Source organism: Bufo bufo, chromosome 9 (genome assembly GCF_905171765.1).
Source record: "Bufo bufo chromosome 9, aBufBuf1.1, whole genome shotgun sequence".
Taxonomy (NCBI): domain Eukaryota; kingdom Metazoa; phylum Chordata; class Amphibia; order Anura; family Bufonidae; genus Bufo; species Bufo bufo.
In genome coordinates, this window is record NC_053397.1 from 196,824,059 (window position 1) to 196,842,088 (window position 18,030).

Genomic DNA, 18,030 nt, shown 5'->3' on the forward strand with positions numbered 1-18,030 from the left:
GGAACATGGTGCTTCCTTGGTAGAGGCTATATCTAGGCACAGTTGGAATATCGAAGACCCAAAAATGGAAAATCTAGTAGAAAATCTAGCAAGGTAGAATACACAAGCAAGATGATGTCCTTCGATGCAGGCTGTGGGTGATGTTAGTGTTTTCCGGCTCCTATTCTTGATATAAAGCACTAGAGTAAAAATATATGTGATATTCATGCTTCTCCTTGTTCCCTAGGCTGAGACCTAGGGGTGAATGGTCTGTGTATTGTTTGTTTGTATATTGTTTGTATTTTTTTTTTAACAAAAAATAAAGTTAATTGAGTAAATTTTATTAGGAAGGTTGGGTTTTACAGTTTCCTTGTAGTCCATCGTGCAGTTTATCTTGCTGAACTTAAACGCACAAATCCAGTGCTAGACTTAAAAAAAAAAATCTAAATATATTTTTATTTCAAACCTGAAATTGCAGTGAAGATTGCCAAGAATTATGCAGTATATTTTCCTTACTACAGAAGTTTATTTATTTATTTTTTTTACTTTGAACACACCCCTATTAGGTAAACCCATACAGTCATGTCATAGAGGTAAGTTACATTCACAAAAAAAAACAACAACGTATGTTTGCGACTTTTTAGACGACCTCGCTAGTTTATGAAAAGGGGGCATGGCGAGGGTGAGGCCAGCAGGTCCGCCACTTTTATCTTCATTTATGCCAGTTTTGTGGTATAAATAAAGACAGAAATCAGCTTGGAGCTGTCTGGCGCACAGACTGCCGGAGGGCGCATCTAATATATGACGAGGACTGCGCCTCACCATAAATTAGGTGCATTCTCCGGCAGGGGATATCAAGACTGACGTGGAAAACACTGGTCTTGATAAATCTCCCGCATCATTCCCGATGGCAGTCAGACTCCCCCCCCCCCCCCCCCCCCACCCACAACGATCCTCGGCACGAAGAAGCCCCAGCTCTAGTTAACCCTTTGGCTACCGGAGTTTTTTGCGTTTTCATTTTTCTTCCCTATTAATTTCTAATGCCACCATTGATTATGGCATAAAATGTAATGGGAAGCGGTAAAAAAAATTCCAAATGGGGTGGAATTGGAAAAAAAAACGCAATCCCTCCACCGTTGTACGGGTTTTGTTCCAACAGCATTTTGTTTACGGCAAAACTGACCAATGCCCTTCATTCCCTGGGTCAGTACGATTACAACGATACCCCATATGTATAGATTCTTTATGTCTAAATAGTGTAAAAATAAATTTAAACTTTGAGAATTTTATTCATTTTTTTATATCACCATATTCTGACCCCCATAACTTTTTTACACTTATGTCTACTGAGCTGTTGAGGGGCTAATTTTTTGTAGAACAATCTGTACTTTAATTGATACCATTTTGGAGTATGACTGACTTTTTAATCACATTTTATTACATTTTTTTGGGTAAGAGAAGTAATGAAAAAATGGCAAATCGGCCATTTTTACCCTTTTTTTCATTACGCCATTCGCTGTATTGGATTTTTTTTTTCTATTTTAATAGTATGGGCATTTTTCGGCCACGGTGATACCCATGATTATATTTATTGTTATTTAGGTGTTTATTTTTTAATCGTATGGAAAGGGGGGTGATTTAAACTTTTATATATATATATTTTTATATATATTTAAAAAAAAAAAAAAATTTGTGATCATTATGTGCCTTAATTATTAACTTTGGTCTATCAGAAATGTTTTATTAGCTTTTTTTGCTTACTTTTGCTCATTTCTTATCCTGGCCTGCCATCTGGTGGCCAAAATAAGAATTGCAGCTTGAATACTGTTAGCCTCATCAGTAAGGCTTACAGTATTCAGTGCAACTGCCTATGCCCGGATTGATCACACAATTTTCAAACCAGCACCTGGATCTGAATTCTTTTGTAATTGCATGTAATTAAAAATTTAGTATAGCCACTGAGCTCTTCAATAAAATGTATCTGTATAGCGCCACCTACTGTTTGTTCTGTTCCTCATTTCTTGTCCACCTCATTGAGGTGGTCGTCTATGCTCAGTTCCAATCTTTAATTGCCACAAGCCATATATTCTGTTCTATGTGAGGTACAGGGCTGGTTCTAGCTTTGTTGGAAAGAGATTGTCATGTATTGCATGATGTCTGTAATGCCTTAAAGAGGTTGTCCCATAAACAAATTCTACAGTTTTCAAATCAGCACATGGATATCAATTATTTTGTAATTGCATGCAATTAAAAATTTAGCATAGCTACTGTATAGCGCCACCTGCAGTTTGTTTGTTTCTTATGTCTTTGTCCTGCTCACTGAGATGGCCGCACATGCTCAGTTTCATCCTTCAGCTGTCTCCTGAGCTGTGATAGGGAGAGCTGAGACACGCCCCCTGAGCTGTGATAGGGAGAGCTGAGACATGCCCCCTGAGCTGCAGCAGAAAGGACACTCCCCCTGAGCTGCCAGCTTGATATAAATCTAGCAGAGCAATGAATGGGTAGATCTCTGGAACCATGTGAAGTACAGGGCTGGTTCTAGCTTTGTTAGAAGGAGATTGTCCTGTACTATGTGATGTATGATTTTAATTTTTTTACATTAGGCATGGGACAACCCCTTTAACTTCTTCCGGCCCTTCACAGTATTTCCCTCATCAATCTCAAAAATAAAGAGGTCGAGGACCCTTTCAGCTTATACGCTGCCACTTGCTATGTGGACTACAACGCAGACCCATACACATGGGGGTTGTGGTGCAGTACCCTACACAGTGAGTGGTCTTAAGTGCCATTGTGTCACAGTGCAGTTCATTGTGACAGTTTTCCGTGTTGGCTGGCTGCAAGCTCCCTTGCGTACTGGCTGCAGGCCGTTACCTGTGCAGGCTGGTTGCTTGGGGCTGCGTGCTGGTAGCGGTGTCTTGAATTCGCCTGTCTATGTTTCTCTCCCCGTGTCTGTTGTGTGTCGGGATGTTTGTGTTTCCCGTGATGGTTCCCTGGTGTTCTGTGGTGTCACGGGTTGGTTGTGCTCTGGCGTACTGGCTGCGGTTGTCTCCGTGTATGCTGGTTGCCAGGGGCAACGGCCTTTGCCGCAACCTGTGTGTCTGGTATTCTGTACTCCGGTTCTGTTGGGGTTAACTCCCCTGATCTGTGCCTGGGTGGGGCTTTCCAGCTGCCCTCCTTATCCAGCCTTATCCTGCTGGTAGCTGTGGGGTTCTGGGAGTTCTGTTGGTTCTGTTCAGTCTTGTCTGTGCCTGGCTAGGTGTAGCACCTCGCTTCTGTCCGGTGGTTCTATTTACCCTTCGGCGTGGTGTCACATGGTTTTGCATTGTTAGTCTCTGTTCGTCTGTACCTGCTCTGTTATGGTGTTTTATGTTCATGTTCTGCTCTGTACCTGCCCTGTAGTATGTCATGTTATGTTTCTGGTCTGTTCCTTGTTCGCCTAGCAGTGCGTAACTGCGTCCGATAGCCTGGCAGTACTTAACTGCTTCCGTTTGTTGTCTGTTCTGTGTCTGCCTTCGTGAGAGGGTCCCTGGCTTCCCCGGAGGGGGAATCACTAGTCTGCATGTATCCCTTGCTTGTATTAATTCCTTGCCTTTATGTATTTGCAGACTGTTCCGCGCCTTGTATCTCTGATCTGTATCTCTCTTGTCCAGAGCCATAACTTTTTTATTTGTCTGTTCACATGGCCATATGAGGGCTTGATTTCTGAAGGACAAGTTGTACTTTCCAATGCCACCATTTAATATTGCATATAATGTAGTGGAAAGCAAGAAAAAAACTCCAAATGGGGTGAAATTGCAAAAAAAAAGCTATTCCACCACAGATTTACGTTTTATTTTATTTACGACGTTCAATGTACGATAAAACTGACCTGTTACTTTTATTCTATAGGTCAGTGGAAATCTGGCGATTCCTTGTATATTTTTCTTGCGTTTTGATAGTGATGAAAAAATCAGTTTTATTTTTTGGCCCCCTTTTTTGACCCCTATAACATTTTTGTAATTATGTTTACGGAGCTGTATGGGGGCTAATTTTTTGCGGGGCGATCTGAACTTTTTATTGATACCATTCTGGGGTGTGTATGACTTTTTGATAATTTTTTATTACATTTTTTGTAGAAAATGAAGCGACCAAAAACGGCGAATCGGCCATTTAGACCCTCTTTTCCGTTTTGCTGTTGCACTAGCATTGGAGTCATTTACAAAGACAGGGGCTACTGCACACAAGCTCCGGCTCCTCTGATCGCCGCACGCGGGAGCCGGAGCAGCGCTTAGATGCCGTAGTCAGGATTGACCACGGCATCTGAGGGGTTGAATGTCCGCGATCGGCATTACTGCCGGTTGCGGATATGAGCCGCGGGTGTTTGCTATAAGAAGCAGGTGGCCATCCGCGGCTATGGCGCCCGCAGCGCTCAGTAGCGGGCTCCATCTTCAAAGACCTGGCCAGCGGCGTACTATTACGGCGCTAGTCGGGAAGGGGTTAAGCAGCTCTTGCTATGTGTTGCTGCTGGTCTGTGTTGCCTTGTCCTGGTTCCCTGACGTCCTGGAGGTCTGCCTTGGGCCTCCGGCGCGTGACACACTGTGAAAGGAATATGTAAAAGTGACCTCAGTTCCTTCATTCTTATGATCAGTAGCGATCCCAAAGGTCAGCCCCCCACCAGTCATAATGAAATATATAATGGTGGACAATAAAAACTGTGGGAGCTGCTGGTGCTTTTCGGCAAATGATCCTCTCTACTGGTGGTCTTTCCGGGCTATCGGAGCCTGTTTGCAGCATGTGCATACCCTCACACAACACCTCCTAATAGCTAGGTCCAAAAGACCTAGATGATGGGCAGTTGGTTGAAATGACCATCCTGCTTCCCTCAGTCCAATGATGAGCCCCCTTTGCGAACTATCAACTGAGCAAAATGGCGTTGAGTGTGTTGTGGAGGCATGTCTAGCAGTCAACAACTTCTCACCAAGAGGTACACTTCCCAAAAGTAGCCTCTGAGAGCCTTTTTATAAAGCAAAAGGGGAAGCACTTTTACGCCTTCTTGTAGCAAGACCCAGTGTCTAATCAGACCACATCTGTGATCAGTTACATATCTGCCTGAGCCATAACTGCATTCACTCCGACATTTCTATCTGGGTGTGGTGTTTATTTTTTTGTCAATGAGTGTAATATGTAAGATTTACAGTATTTAAAATATCACAGCTACAACGAAAAGCTCTGATTTTCAGCAAAACTTACACTGACTCTAGTATGTTTTATGGCATTTATTAATACGTCCTAGGGGCCCAGTAATTACAATCAGAAAAAAATAACTGAAAATGAATTGAGAAAACTGGGCAAAGTGATATTTATTTATATGGATTTGCTCCAATAAACTGGAATAATAATAATCTTTATTTATATAGCGCCAACATATTCCACAGCGCTGTACAATTAGCAGCAAAGAGGTCAATAATTAAAACAAGAGGAATGAGGGCCCTGCTCGCAAGAGCTTACAATCTATGAAGAAATAAGGGTGACACAGAAGGTAACATGTGCTTGATTTGTTCAATGGTCCAACCATCTTAAAGAGGTTCTCCGGGCTTTTAACCGCTTGCCGCACACGTAACGCCGATAGGAGTCCGGGCGGCGGCACACACAGGCTCAGAGACGCCTATTGGAGTCATCTCATGTGAGCAGAGATTTCCTGTGAGCGCGCGTTCACAGGATCGCACAGTTCAGAAGTTCATCTACAGCCTGCCGGCAGCGATCATTGGCTGGCAGGCAGGCTGTAGATTTTTAAAAGATCCAATCAAAGAGGTATGTCAGACGCTATTTTGTAAATAGTGTCTGATATACCTGCTACCTGCTCCTCTGGTGGTCCCTTTTGCTTGGATCGACCACCAGAGGACACAGGCAGCTCTGTAAGTAGCACCAATCACCACACACATTACACCCCCCAACTGACACTTATTAACCCCTGATCACCCCATATAGACTCCCTGATCACCCCCTGTCACCCTCCTGTCATTGATCACCCCCCTGTAAAGGTCCCTCATCACCGCCAGGTAGTTAGCTACTTGCTAGGTAATTAGCGCCTAGCCCACCGCACCGCACTGCATTCACTGATTAGTCGCTGATTAGCGTCATCGCTGTCGCTAATCAGCACTAGTACTATATAATATCTGTAAGTGATCAAGACTGATCGCAATCAGATCTATATCAGTACATTAGGGTCACCTTAGGCTCTACAAAAAACGCAGTGTTCGCCCGATCAGGCCTGATCTTGTGCGCACACTTGCGTTCAGTCCGCCCCACCGCAGTGACAGAAATGTTTTTTTTTCCTGATCACTGCAAAAACACCGTAAAATCGCTGCGCCGCTATAAAGATCACTTTTGAGCTTTCTGGATCTTTATTAGCGATCGCAGCTTTACTTCGCAAGCACTCCTTTTTACTAGGCAGGTTTGCTCTTTTTCCTGGGTAGTCTCAGAGGAATACCCCCTAAATTTAGTTAGCCCAAAATGTCAAACAAGGGGTATTCTGCTGAAGAGGCCTACAGGAGTCAGGCCGTGATGGATGAAAGCGATGGGGACGCCTCACCCGCTGAATCCAGTGGTTCAGAATATGAACCTGTAGACAACAGTGGCACTCTAACCGCTAGTGAAGATGACGAGGTTGAGGTCCCTGCTATGGTCAGACGTACCCGACCCCATGTCAGTGTTCTGCATACCCCGCGTGATGAGCCTCATTTGCAGCAGAGTGGTGCTAGCGCTGATCTTGTTTATGGTGCGGCATACACCGGCAGCGCAGCACATCCTGGACCTTCTACCAGCACTGCCGTATTCCCTGGTGAAGTGGCGAGCACCAGAAGGGCAGTTCAAGCTGGTACGGTGGCACGTGCAGTAACTCCCCCGTCGCAGCCACCACGTTCACGGGCCCTTAGAGCCCTTAGTCTCTCAGAGGTGCTGGCAAACCCTAATTGGCACTCCCCTGCTTCCGCCGCACCCGTATTGCCCCCTTTCACCGCCCAGTCTGGAGTTCGCGTGGAGACAGCTCATTTAGGATCAGCCCTTGAGTTTTTGAGCTGTCCTTCACCGCCGATCTCTATGACTTAGTTGTGGCAGAAACCAACCGCTACGCCACACAGTATATAACCGCCAATCCGGAAAGCTTCTATGCCCAGCCTTTCCGGTGGAAACCAGTCACAGTTTCCGAATTTAAAATATTTTTGGGCCTTATCCTCAGCATTGGTCTAACTAAAAAAAATGTATTGCGGTCCTATTGGTCTAAAGACCCAATACATTACATGCCCATGTTCTCTGCTGCAATGTCCAGGGCACGTTTTGCGGGCATCATGCGCTTTATGCATTTTACTGACAATAAAACCTGTCATCCAAGAGGCCACCCTGCTTATGACCGGCTCCACAAAATTCGGCCCCTCATAGACCGTTTGTCATCCAGATTTGCAGATGCGTATACCCCCAATTAAAACATCTGCATAGACGAGTCCCTAGTACATTTTACCGGGCGCCTTGGCATCAAACAGTACATCCCCAGCAAGCGCGCCCGGTATGGGGTCAAACTGTAAAAGCTCTGTGAAAGGGCCACAAGCTATACATATCATTTTAGGGTCTATGAGGGAAAAGACTCAAAACTGGAGCCGGTCGGATGCCCTGACTACTTGGGGAGCAGTGGAAAGATTGTCTGGGACTTGGTGTCACCCTTACTCATTTTTACTCAAGCGTGGCCCTCTTTCGGCACTTACATCTAGTCAGAATTCAATGCTGTGGCACCGCGCGACCTAGTCGCCGGGGCTTCTCCCAACGGCTCGTTAGTACCCGACTTGCATGGGGGGAGAGGGCTGCCTTCTGTGACCAAGAACTGCTCGCGGTGAAGTGGAGGGACAAGAGGGACGTTTACCTTCTGTCCACCATTCACGCAGACACGACTGTCCAAATTGAAAGGGCAACTAGAGTCATTGAGAAACCCCTCTCTGTCCACGACTATAACCTTCACATGGGAGGGGTGGACTTCAATGACCAGATGTTGGCTCCCTATTTAGTGTCCCGCCGCACCAGACGCTGGTATAAGAAGGTGTCTGTATATTTAATTCAATTGGCTCTGTATAATAGTTTTGTTCTCTACAGTAAGGCTGGGAGAACGGGATCCTTCCTAAAATTCCAGGAAGAGATCATTTCGGAACTCCTGTATCCCGGAGGGTCCGTGCCCCAAGTCCCTGATGTAGTTAGCCGGCTACATGACAGACACTTCCCAAGTGTATATCCTGGTACCCCAACTCAGCGTTCCCCAAGAAAAAGATGTCGTGTCTGTAGCAGGGCTGGAATAAAGCGTGACACCACCTTTTTTTGTCCTGACTGCCCTGACCAGCCTGCCCTATGCTTAGGGGAGTGTTTCCGCAAGTACCACACACAGGTACACTATTAGTGTAGGGATTGCGTCACACAGGACAGGCACACAGGGGTCTTAGGGCCCTTTCACACAGAGCTGCCACAAACCTCTCCTTTCACCTGGGACAAAGTGCATAATGTACTTCGCCACATCTCTGGGCGATTTGCGCTTTGCACTTTGCACATTGTCCCATGGGGCAGGAGAGGTTTGTCCTCTAAAGGTAAAAAAAAAATAAAAAATCACAGGTAAGCAAAAAAGTTAATGTTCTGTTTCAAATGTTATATAAAGTTTCTAAAAGTTGATGTTAATAAATTTATTGCGTTGCGGCCTGTTTTTTTTTTGTTTTTTTTTACCTTCTAGGTGGACCAAGCGATCAACCAGCTGCAGCACTGAAGTGCATTCTGACAGAAGCATTGCGCTGCTGTCAGATTACACAAAGTCAGTGTATGCGGCGCTGCAAGACGAGATTTCTCCTCTGCAGTAAAAAAGATAAGTTTGCCGAGGCTTATGAGCTGAGGGGCGGTGTTCATAGGCTTCTGGCAATGATTTATTCATCCACATCGATTGACGTGAATGGAGAAATCGGGTTTGCCAGGGCATACGAGCTGAGTAGGTTTGGATGTTGGGCGGAGCTCCTATGTCCTGGCAGACGCCTTTCCCCTCTTTTTTTTTTTGCACATTTTTTGGCAGAGATTTTTTCATCCACATTGATCGATGCGAATGAAGAAATCTGTGCCATTCATTTTTTCTTTCAGCCCAGAGGCTGAACGAAAAAAAATATATATCCTTATCCGTATGCTCAATATAAGGAGAATAGCAGAAACTCCTAATGCTGGCCATACATGTAATGATTGTGGAGACCCTCAAATGCCCGGGCAGTAGAAACACCCCACAAATGACCCCATTTTGGAAAGAAGACACCCCAAGGTATTCGCTGAGGGGCATATTGAGTCCATGAAAGATTGAACTTTTTGTCACAAGTTAGCGGAAAGGGAGACTTTGTGTGAAAAAAATAAATAAAAATTTCCGCTAACTTGTGCCAAAAAAAAAATCTTCTATGAACTCGCCATGCCCTCACGGAATACCTTGGGGTGTCTTCTTTCCAAAATGGGGTCACATGTGGGGTATTTATACTGCCCCGGCATTTTAGGGACCCTAAAGCGTGAGAAGAAGTCTGGAATCCAAATGTCTAAAAATGCCCTCCTAAAAGGTACTCATTGGAATTTGGGCCCCTCCAAGAAGTAGGGCAATGTGTTTTGGGGTGTATTTTTACGTTCTGAACGGATCCAAACGTCTGCATTATAGGAGCGGATCCGTCTGTGCAGACACGCAAGTGTGAAAGTAGCCTAACTTGTGCCCAAAAAAAAAAATCTTCCATGAACTCGCCATGCCCCTCACGGAATACCTTGGGGTGTCTTCTTTCCAAAATGGGGTCACTTGTGGGGTATTTATACTGCCCTGGCATTTTAGGGGCCCTAAAGCGTGAGAAGTAGTTTGGAATCCAAATGCGTAAAAAAGCCAGCGATCATTGGCTGGCAGGCTGTAGATTTTTAAAAGATCCAATCAAAGAGGTATGTCAGACGCTATTTTGTAAATAGTGTCTGATATACCTGCTACCTGCTCCTCTGGTGGTCCCTTTTGCTTGGATCGACCACCAGAGGACACAGGCAGCTCTGTAAGTAGCACCAATCACCACACACATTACACCCCCCCCCCTGACACTTATTAACCCCTGATCACCCCATATAGACTCCCTGATCACCCCCTGTCACCCCCCTGTCATTGATCACCCCCCTGTAAAGGTCCCTCATCACCGCCAGGTAGTTAGCTACTTGCTAGGTAATTAGCGCCTAGCCCACTGCACCGCACTGCATTCACTGATTAGTCGCTGATTAGCGTCATCGCTGTCGCTAATCAGCACTAGTACTATATAATATCTGTAAGTGATCAAGACTGATCGCAATCAGATCTATATCAGTACATTAGGGTCACCTTAGGCTCTACAAAAAACGCAGTGTTCGCCCGATCAGGCCTGATCTTGTGCCCACACTTGCGTTCAGTCCGCCCCACCGCAGTGACAGAAATGGTTTTTTTTCCTGATCACTGCAAAAACACCGTAAAATCGCTGCGCCGCTATAAAGATCACTTTTGAGCTTTCTGGATCTTTATTAGCGATCGCAGCTTTACTTCGCAAGCACTCCTTTTTACTAGGCAGGTTTGCTCTTTTTCCTGGGTAGTCTCAGAGGAATACCCCCTAAATTTAGTTAGCCCAAAATGTCAAACGAGGGGTATTCCGCTGAAGAGGCCTACAGGAGTCAGGCCGTGATGGATGAAAGCGATGGGGACGCCTCACCCGCTGAATCCAGTGGTTCAGAATATGAACCTGTAGACAGCAGTGGCACTCTAACCGCTAGTGAAGATGACGAGGTTGAGGTCCCTGCTATGGTCAGACGTACCCGACCCCATGTCAGTGTTCTGCATACCCCGCGTGATGAGCCTCATTTGCAGCAGAGTGGTGCTAGCGCTGATCTTGTTTATGGTGAGGCATACACCGGCAGCGCAGCACATCCTGGACCTTCTACCAGCACTGCCGTATTCCCTGGTGAAGTGGCGAGCACCAGAAGGGCAGTTCAAGCTGGTACGGTGGCACGTGCAGTAACTCCCCCGTCGCAGCCACCACGTTCACGGGCCCTTAGAGCCCTTAGTCTCTCAGAGGTGCTGGCAAACCCTAATTGGCACTCCCCTGCTTCCGCCGCACCCGTATTGCCCCCTTTCACCGCCCAGTCTGGAGTTCGCGTAGAGACGGCTCATTTAGGATCGGCCCTTCAGTTTTTGAGCTGTCCTTCACCGCGGATCTCTATGACTTAGTTGTGGCAGAAACCAACCGCTACGCCACACAGTATATAACCGCCAATCCGGAAAGCTTCTATGCCCAGCCTTTCCGGTGGAAACCAGTCACAGTTTCCGAATTTAAAATATTTTTGGGCCTTATCCTCAGCATTGGTCTAACTAAAAAAAATGTATTGCGGTCCTATTGGTCTAAAGACCCAATACATTACATGCCCATGTTCTCTGCTGCAATGTCCAGGGCACGTTTTGCGGGCATCATGCGCTTTATGCATTTTACTGACAATAAAACCTGTCATCCAAGAGGCCACCTGCTTATGACCGGCTCCACAAAATTCGGCCCCTCATAGACCGTTTGTCATCCAGATTTGCAGATGCGTATACCCCCAATTAAAACATCTGCATAGACGAGTCCCTAGTACATTTTACCGGGCGCCTTGGCATCAAACAGTACATCCCCAGCAAGCGCGCCCGGTATGGGGTCAAACTGTATAAGCTCTGTGAAAGGGCCACAGGCTATACATATCATTTTAGGGTCTATGAGGGAAAAGACTCAAAACTGGAGCCGGTCGGATGTCCTGACTACCTGGGGAGCAGTGGCAAGATTGTCTGGGACTTGGTGTCACCCTTACTCATTTTTACTCAAGCGTGGCCCTCTTTCGGCACTTACATCTAGTCAGAATTCAATGCTGTGGCACCGCGCGACCTAGTCGCCGGGGCTTCTCCCAACGGCTCGTTAGTACCCGACTTGCATGGGGGGAGAGGGCTGCCTTCTGTGACCAAGAACTGCTCGCGGTGAAGTGGAGGGACAAGAGGGACGTTTACCTTCTGTCCACCATTCACGCAGACACGACTGTCCAAATTGAAAGGGCAACTAGAGTCATTGAGAAACCCCTCTCTGTCCACGACTATAACCTTCACATGGGAGGGGTGGACTTCAATGACCAGATGTTGGCTCCCTATTTAGTGTCCCGCCGCACCAGACGCTGGTATAAGAAGGTGTCTGTATATTTAATTCAATTGGCTCTGTATAATAGTTTTGTTCTCTACAGTAAGGCTGGGAGAACGGGATCCTTCCTAAAATTCCAGGAAGAGATCATTTCGGAACTCCTGTATCCCGGAGGGTCCGTGCCCCAAGTCCCTGATGTAGTTAGCCGGCTACATGACAGACACTTCCCAAGTGTATATCCTGGTACCCCAACTCAGCGTTCCCCAAGAAAAAGATGTCGTGTCTGTAGCAGGGCTGGAATAAAGCGTGACACCACCTTTTTTTGTCCTGACTGCCCTGACCAGCCTGCCCTATGCTTAGGGGAGTGTTTCCGCAAGTACCACACACAGGTACACTATTAGTGTAGGGATTGCGTCACACAGGACAGGCACACAGGGGTCTTAGGGCCCTTTCACACAGAGCTGCCACAAACCTCTCCTTTCACCTGGGACAAAGTGCATAATGTACTTCGCCACATCTCTGGGCGATTTGCGCTTTGCACTTTGCACATTGTCCCATGGGGCAGGAGAGGTTTGTCCTCTAAAGGTAAAAAAAAAAAAAAAAATCACAGGTAAGCAAAAAAGTTAATGTTCTGTTTCAAATGTTATATAAAGTTTCTAAAAGTTGATGTTAATAAATTTATTGCGTTGCGGCCTGTTTTTTTTTTGTTTTTTTTTACCTTCTAGGTGGACCAAGCGATCAACCAGCTGCAGCACTGAAGTGCATTCTGACAGAAGCATTGCGCTGCTGTCAGATTACACAAAGTCAGTGTATGCGGCGCTGCAAGACGAGATTTCTCCTCTGCAGTAAAAAAGATAAGTTTGCCGAGGCTTATGAGCTGAGGGGCGGTGTTCATAGGCTTCTGGCAATGATTTATTCATCCACATCGATTGACGTGAATGGAGAAATCGGGTTTGCCAGGGCATACGAGCTGAGTAGGTTTGGATGTTGGGCGGAGCTCCTATGTCCTGGCAGACGCCTTTCCCCTCTTTTTTTTTTTGCACATTTTTTGGCAGAGATTTTTTCATCCACATTGATCGATGCGAATGAAGAAATCTGTGCCATTCATTTTTTCTTTCAGCCCAGAGGCTGAACGAAAAAAATATATATCCTTATCCGTATGCTCAATATAAGGAGAATAGCAGAAACTCCTAATGCTGGCCATACATGTAATGATTGTGGAGACCCTCAAATGCCCGGGCAGTAGAAACACCCCACAAATGACCCCATTTTGGAAAGAAGACACCCCAAGGTATTCGCTGAGGGGCATATTGAGTCCATGAAAGATTGAACTTTTTGTCACAAGTTAGCGGAAAGGGAGACTTTGTGTGAAAAAAATAAATAAAAATTTCCGCTAACTTGTGCCAAAAAAAAAATCTTCTATGAACTCGCCATGCCCTCACGGAATACCTTGGGGTGTCTTCTTTCCAAAATGGGGTCACATGTGGGGTATTTATACTGCCCCGGCATTTTAGGGACCCTAAAGCGTGAGAAGAAGTCTGGAATCCAAATGTCTAAAAATGCCCTCCTAAAAGGTACTCATTGGAATTTGGGCCCCTCCAAGAAGTAGGGCAATGTGTTTTGGGGTGTATTTTTACGTTCTGAACGGATCCAAACGTCTGCATTATAGGAGCGGATCCGTCTGTGCAGACACGCAAGTGTGAAAGTAGCCTAACTTGTGCCCAAAAAAAAAAATCTTCTATGAACTCGCCATGCCCCTCACGGAATACCTTGGGGTGTCTTCTTTCCAAAATGGGGTCACTTGTGGGGTATTTATACTGCCCTGGCATTTTAGGGGCCCTAAAGCGTGAGAAGTAGTTTGGAATCCAAATGCGTAAAAAATGCCCAGTGAAATCCTAAAGATACTCATTGGAATTTGGGCCCCTTTGTGCACCTAGGCTGCAAAAAAGTGTCACACATGTGGTATCGCCGTACTCAGAAGAAGTAGGGCAATGTGTTTTAGGGGGTATTTTTACATATACCCATACTGTGTGTGAGAAATATCTCTGTAAATGACAACTTTTTACATTTTTTTTATACAAAGTTGTCAATTTACAGAGATATTTCTCTCACCCAGCATGGGTATATGTAAAAATACACCGCAAAACACATTGCCCTACTTCTTCTGAGTACGGCGATACCACATGTGTGACACTTTTTTGCAGCCTAGGTGCGTAAAGGGGTCGAAAGCCCAACGAGTACCTTTAGGCTTTACAGGGTTGCTCACAATTTAGCCCCTCCCCAAAATGCCAGAACAGTTAACACACCCCACAAATGACCCCATTTCGGAAAGTAGACACCCCAAGGTATTCACTGAGGGGCATAGTGAGTCTGTGGGAGATTTTTTTTTTTTTGCCAGAAGTAGGCAGAAATGGAAACTTTATTTATTTATTTTTTTCCTCAGAAAGTGTCATTTTCCGCTAACTTGTGAAAAAAAATTAAATCATACATGAACTCTCCATGCCCCTCCGTGAATACTTTGGGGTGTCTTCTTTCTAAAATGGGGTCATTTGGGGGGTATTTATACTATCCTGGCATTCTAGCACCTCAAGAAACATGACAGGTGCTCAGAAAGTCAGAGCTGCTTCAAAATGCGGAAATTCACATTTTTGTACCATAGTTTGTAAACGCTATAACTTTTGCACAAACCAATAAATATACACTTATTGGATTTTTTTTATCAAAGACATGTAGCACAATAAATTCTGACACAAACTTGTATAGAAATGTAATTATATTTGAACAATTTAACCAGAGAAAGTTAAAAATACACTTTTTTTTTATAAAATTGCGGTGTATTTTGATTAACCACCTCAGCCCCCAGAGCTTAAACACCTTTAATGACCAGGCCACTTTTTACACTTCTGCACTACACTACTTTCACTGTTTATTGCTCGGTCATGCAACTTACCACCCAAATGAATTTTACCTCCTTTTCTTCTCACTAATAGAGCTTTCATTTGGTGGTATTTCATTGCTGCTGACATTTTTACTTTTTTTGTTATTAATCGAAATTTAACGATTTTTTTGCAAAAAAATGACATTTTTCACTTTCAGTTGTAAAATTTTGCAAAAAAAAACGACATCCATATATAAATTTTTCTCTAAATTTATTGTTCTACATGTCTTTGATAAAAAAAAAATGTTTGGGTAAAAAAAAAATGGTTTGGGTAAAAGTTATAGCGTTTACAAACTATGGTACAAAAATGTGAATTTCCGCTTTTTGAAGCAGCTCTGGCTTTCTGAGCACCTGTCATGTTTCCTGAGGTTCTACAATGGCCAGACAGTACAAACACCCCACAAATGACCCCATTTCGGAAAGTAGACACCCTAAAGTATTGGCTGATGGGCATAGTGAGTTCATAAAACTTTTTATTTTTTGTCACAAGTTAGTGGAAAATTATGTTTTTTTCTTTTTTTTTCTTACAAAGTCTCATATTCCACTAACTTGTGACAAAAAATAAAAACTTCCATGAACTCACTATGCCCATCAGCGAATACCTTGGGGTGTCTTCTTTCCAAAATGGGGTCACTTGTGGGGTAGTTATACTGCCCTGGCATTCTAGGGGCCCAAATGTGTGGTAAGTTGTTTGAAATCAAAATCTGTAAAAATTGGTCGGTGAAATCCGAAAGGTGCTCTTTGGAATATGGGCCCCTTTGCCCACCTAGGCTGCAAAAAAGTGTCACACATCTGGTATCTCCGTACTCAGGAGAAGTTGGGGAATGTGTTTTGGGGTGTCATTTTACATATACCCATGCTGGGTGAGAGAAATATCTTGGTCAAATGCCAACTTTGTATAAAAAAATGGGAAAAGTTGTCTTTTGCTTACAGGGGGGTGATCAATGACAGGGGGGTGACCAGGGAGTCTATATGGGGTGATCACCCCCCTGTCATTGATCACCCCCCTATAAGGCTCCATTCAGATGTCCGTATGTGTTTTGCGGATCCGATCCATGTATCAGTGGATCCGTAAAAATCATACGGACATCTGAATGCAGCCTTACAGGGGGGTGATCAATGACAGGGGGGTGATCAGGGAGTCTATATGGGGTGATCACCCCCCTGTCATTGATCACCCCCCTATAAGGCTCCATTCAGATGTCCGTATGTGTTTTGCGGATCCGATCCATGTATCAGTGGATCCGTAAAAATCATACGGACATCTGAATGCAGCCTTACAGGGGGGTGATCAATGACAGGGGGGTGATCAATGACAGGGGGGTGATCAGGGAGTCTATATAGGGGTGATCACCCCCTGTCATTGATCACCCCCCTATAAGGCTCCATTCAGATGTCCGTATGTGTTTTGCGGATCCGATCCATGTATCAGTGGATCCGTAAAAATCATACGAACATCTGAATGCAGCCTTACAGGGGGGTGATCAATGACAGGGGGGTGATCAGGGAGTCTATATGGGGTGATCACCCCCCTGTCATTGATCACCCCCCTATAAGGCTCCATTCAGATGTCCGTATGTGTTTTGCGGATCCGATCCATGTATCAGTGGATCCGTAAAAATCATACGGACATCTGAATGCAGCCTTACAGGGGGGTGATCAATGACAGGGGGGTGATCAATGACAGGGGGGTGATTAGGGAGTCTATATAGGTGTGATCACCCCCTGTCATTGATCACCCCCCTATAAGGCTCCATTCAGATGTCCGTATGTGTTTTGCGGATCCGATCCATGTATCAGTGGATCCGTAAAAATCATACGGACATCTGAATGCAGCCTTACAGGGGGGTGATCAATGACAGGGGGGTGATCAGGGAGTCTATATGGGGTGATCACCCCCCTGTCATTGATCACCCCCCTATAAGGCTCCATTCAGATGTCCGTATGTGTTTTGCGGATCCGATCCATGTATCAGTGGATCCGTAAAAATCATACGGACATCTGAATGCAGCCTTACAGGGGGGTGATCAATGACAGGGGAGTGATCAGGGAGTCTATATGGGGTGATCAATGACAGGGGGGTGATCAATGACAGGGGGGTGATCAATGACAGGGGGGTGATCAATAACAGGGGGGTGATCAGGGAGTCTATATGGGGTGATCACCCCCCTGTCATTGATCACTCCCCTGTAAGTCTCCATTCAGACGTCCGTATGTGTTTTGCGGATCCGATCCATCTATCAGTGGATCCGTAAAATTCATACGGACCTCTGAATGGAGCTTTACAGGGGGTGATCAATGACAGGGGGGTGATCAATGACAGGGGGGTGATCAGGGAGTCTATATAGGGTGATCAGGGGTGATCAAGGGTGAATAAGGGGTTAATAAGTGACAGGGGGGGGGGTGTAGTGTAGTGTGGTGCTTGGTGCAACATATTACTGAGCGTCTTATATACCTGTTAGGGGTTAAAAAAAAATCACATCTCCAGCCTGCCAGCGAACGATCGCCGCTGGCAGGCTGGAGATCCACTCGCTTACCTTCCGTTCCTGTGAGCGCGCGCGCCTGTGTGCGCGCGTTCACAGGAAATCTCGCGAGAGGACGCGTATATGCGTCCAGGCGGAATGAATCAACCACCTCCAGGACGCGTCGCTGCGTTCGGCGGTCCGGAGGTGGTTAATATCAGAAAAACAAAAAATGTCAGCAGCAATCAAATACCACCAAAAGAAAGCTGTATTTGTGAGAAGACAAGGAGGTAAATTTCATTTGGGTGCCAAGTTGCATGACCGAGCAATAAACCGTTAAAGTTGTGAAGCGCCGATTTGTAAAAAAGGGCCTGGTCACTAGGGGGGTATAAACCTGTGGTCCTTAACCCCTTAAGGACACAGGACGTACCGGTACGCCCTATTTCCCGAGTCCTTAAGGACACAGGACGTACCG

General features: G+C 45.5%; 1 protein-coding gene across 1 annotated transcript in view; it reads left to right on the forward strand.

Moving 5' to 3' along the window:
- The window catches only part of DIO1 (iodothyronine deiodinase 1), a 41,035-nt gene that overhangs the window by 541 nt on the left and 22,464 nt on the right, over positions 1-18,030 (forward strand). The window lies entirely within an intron of this gene.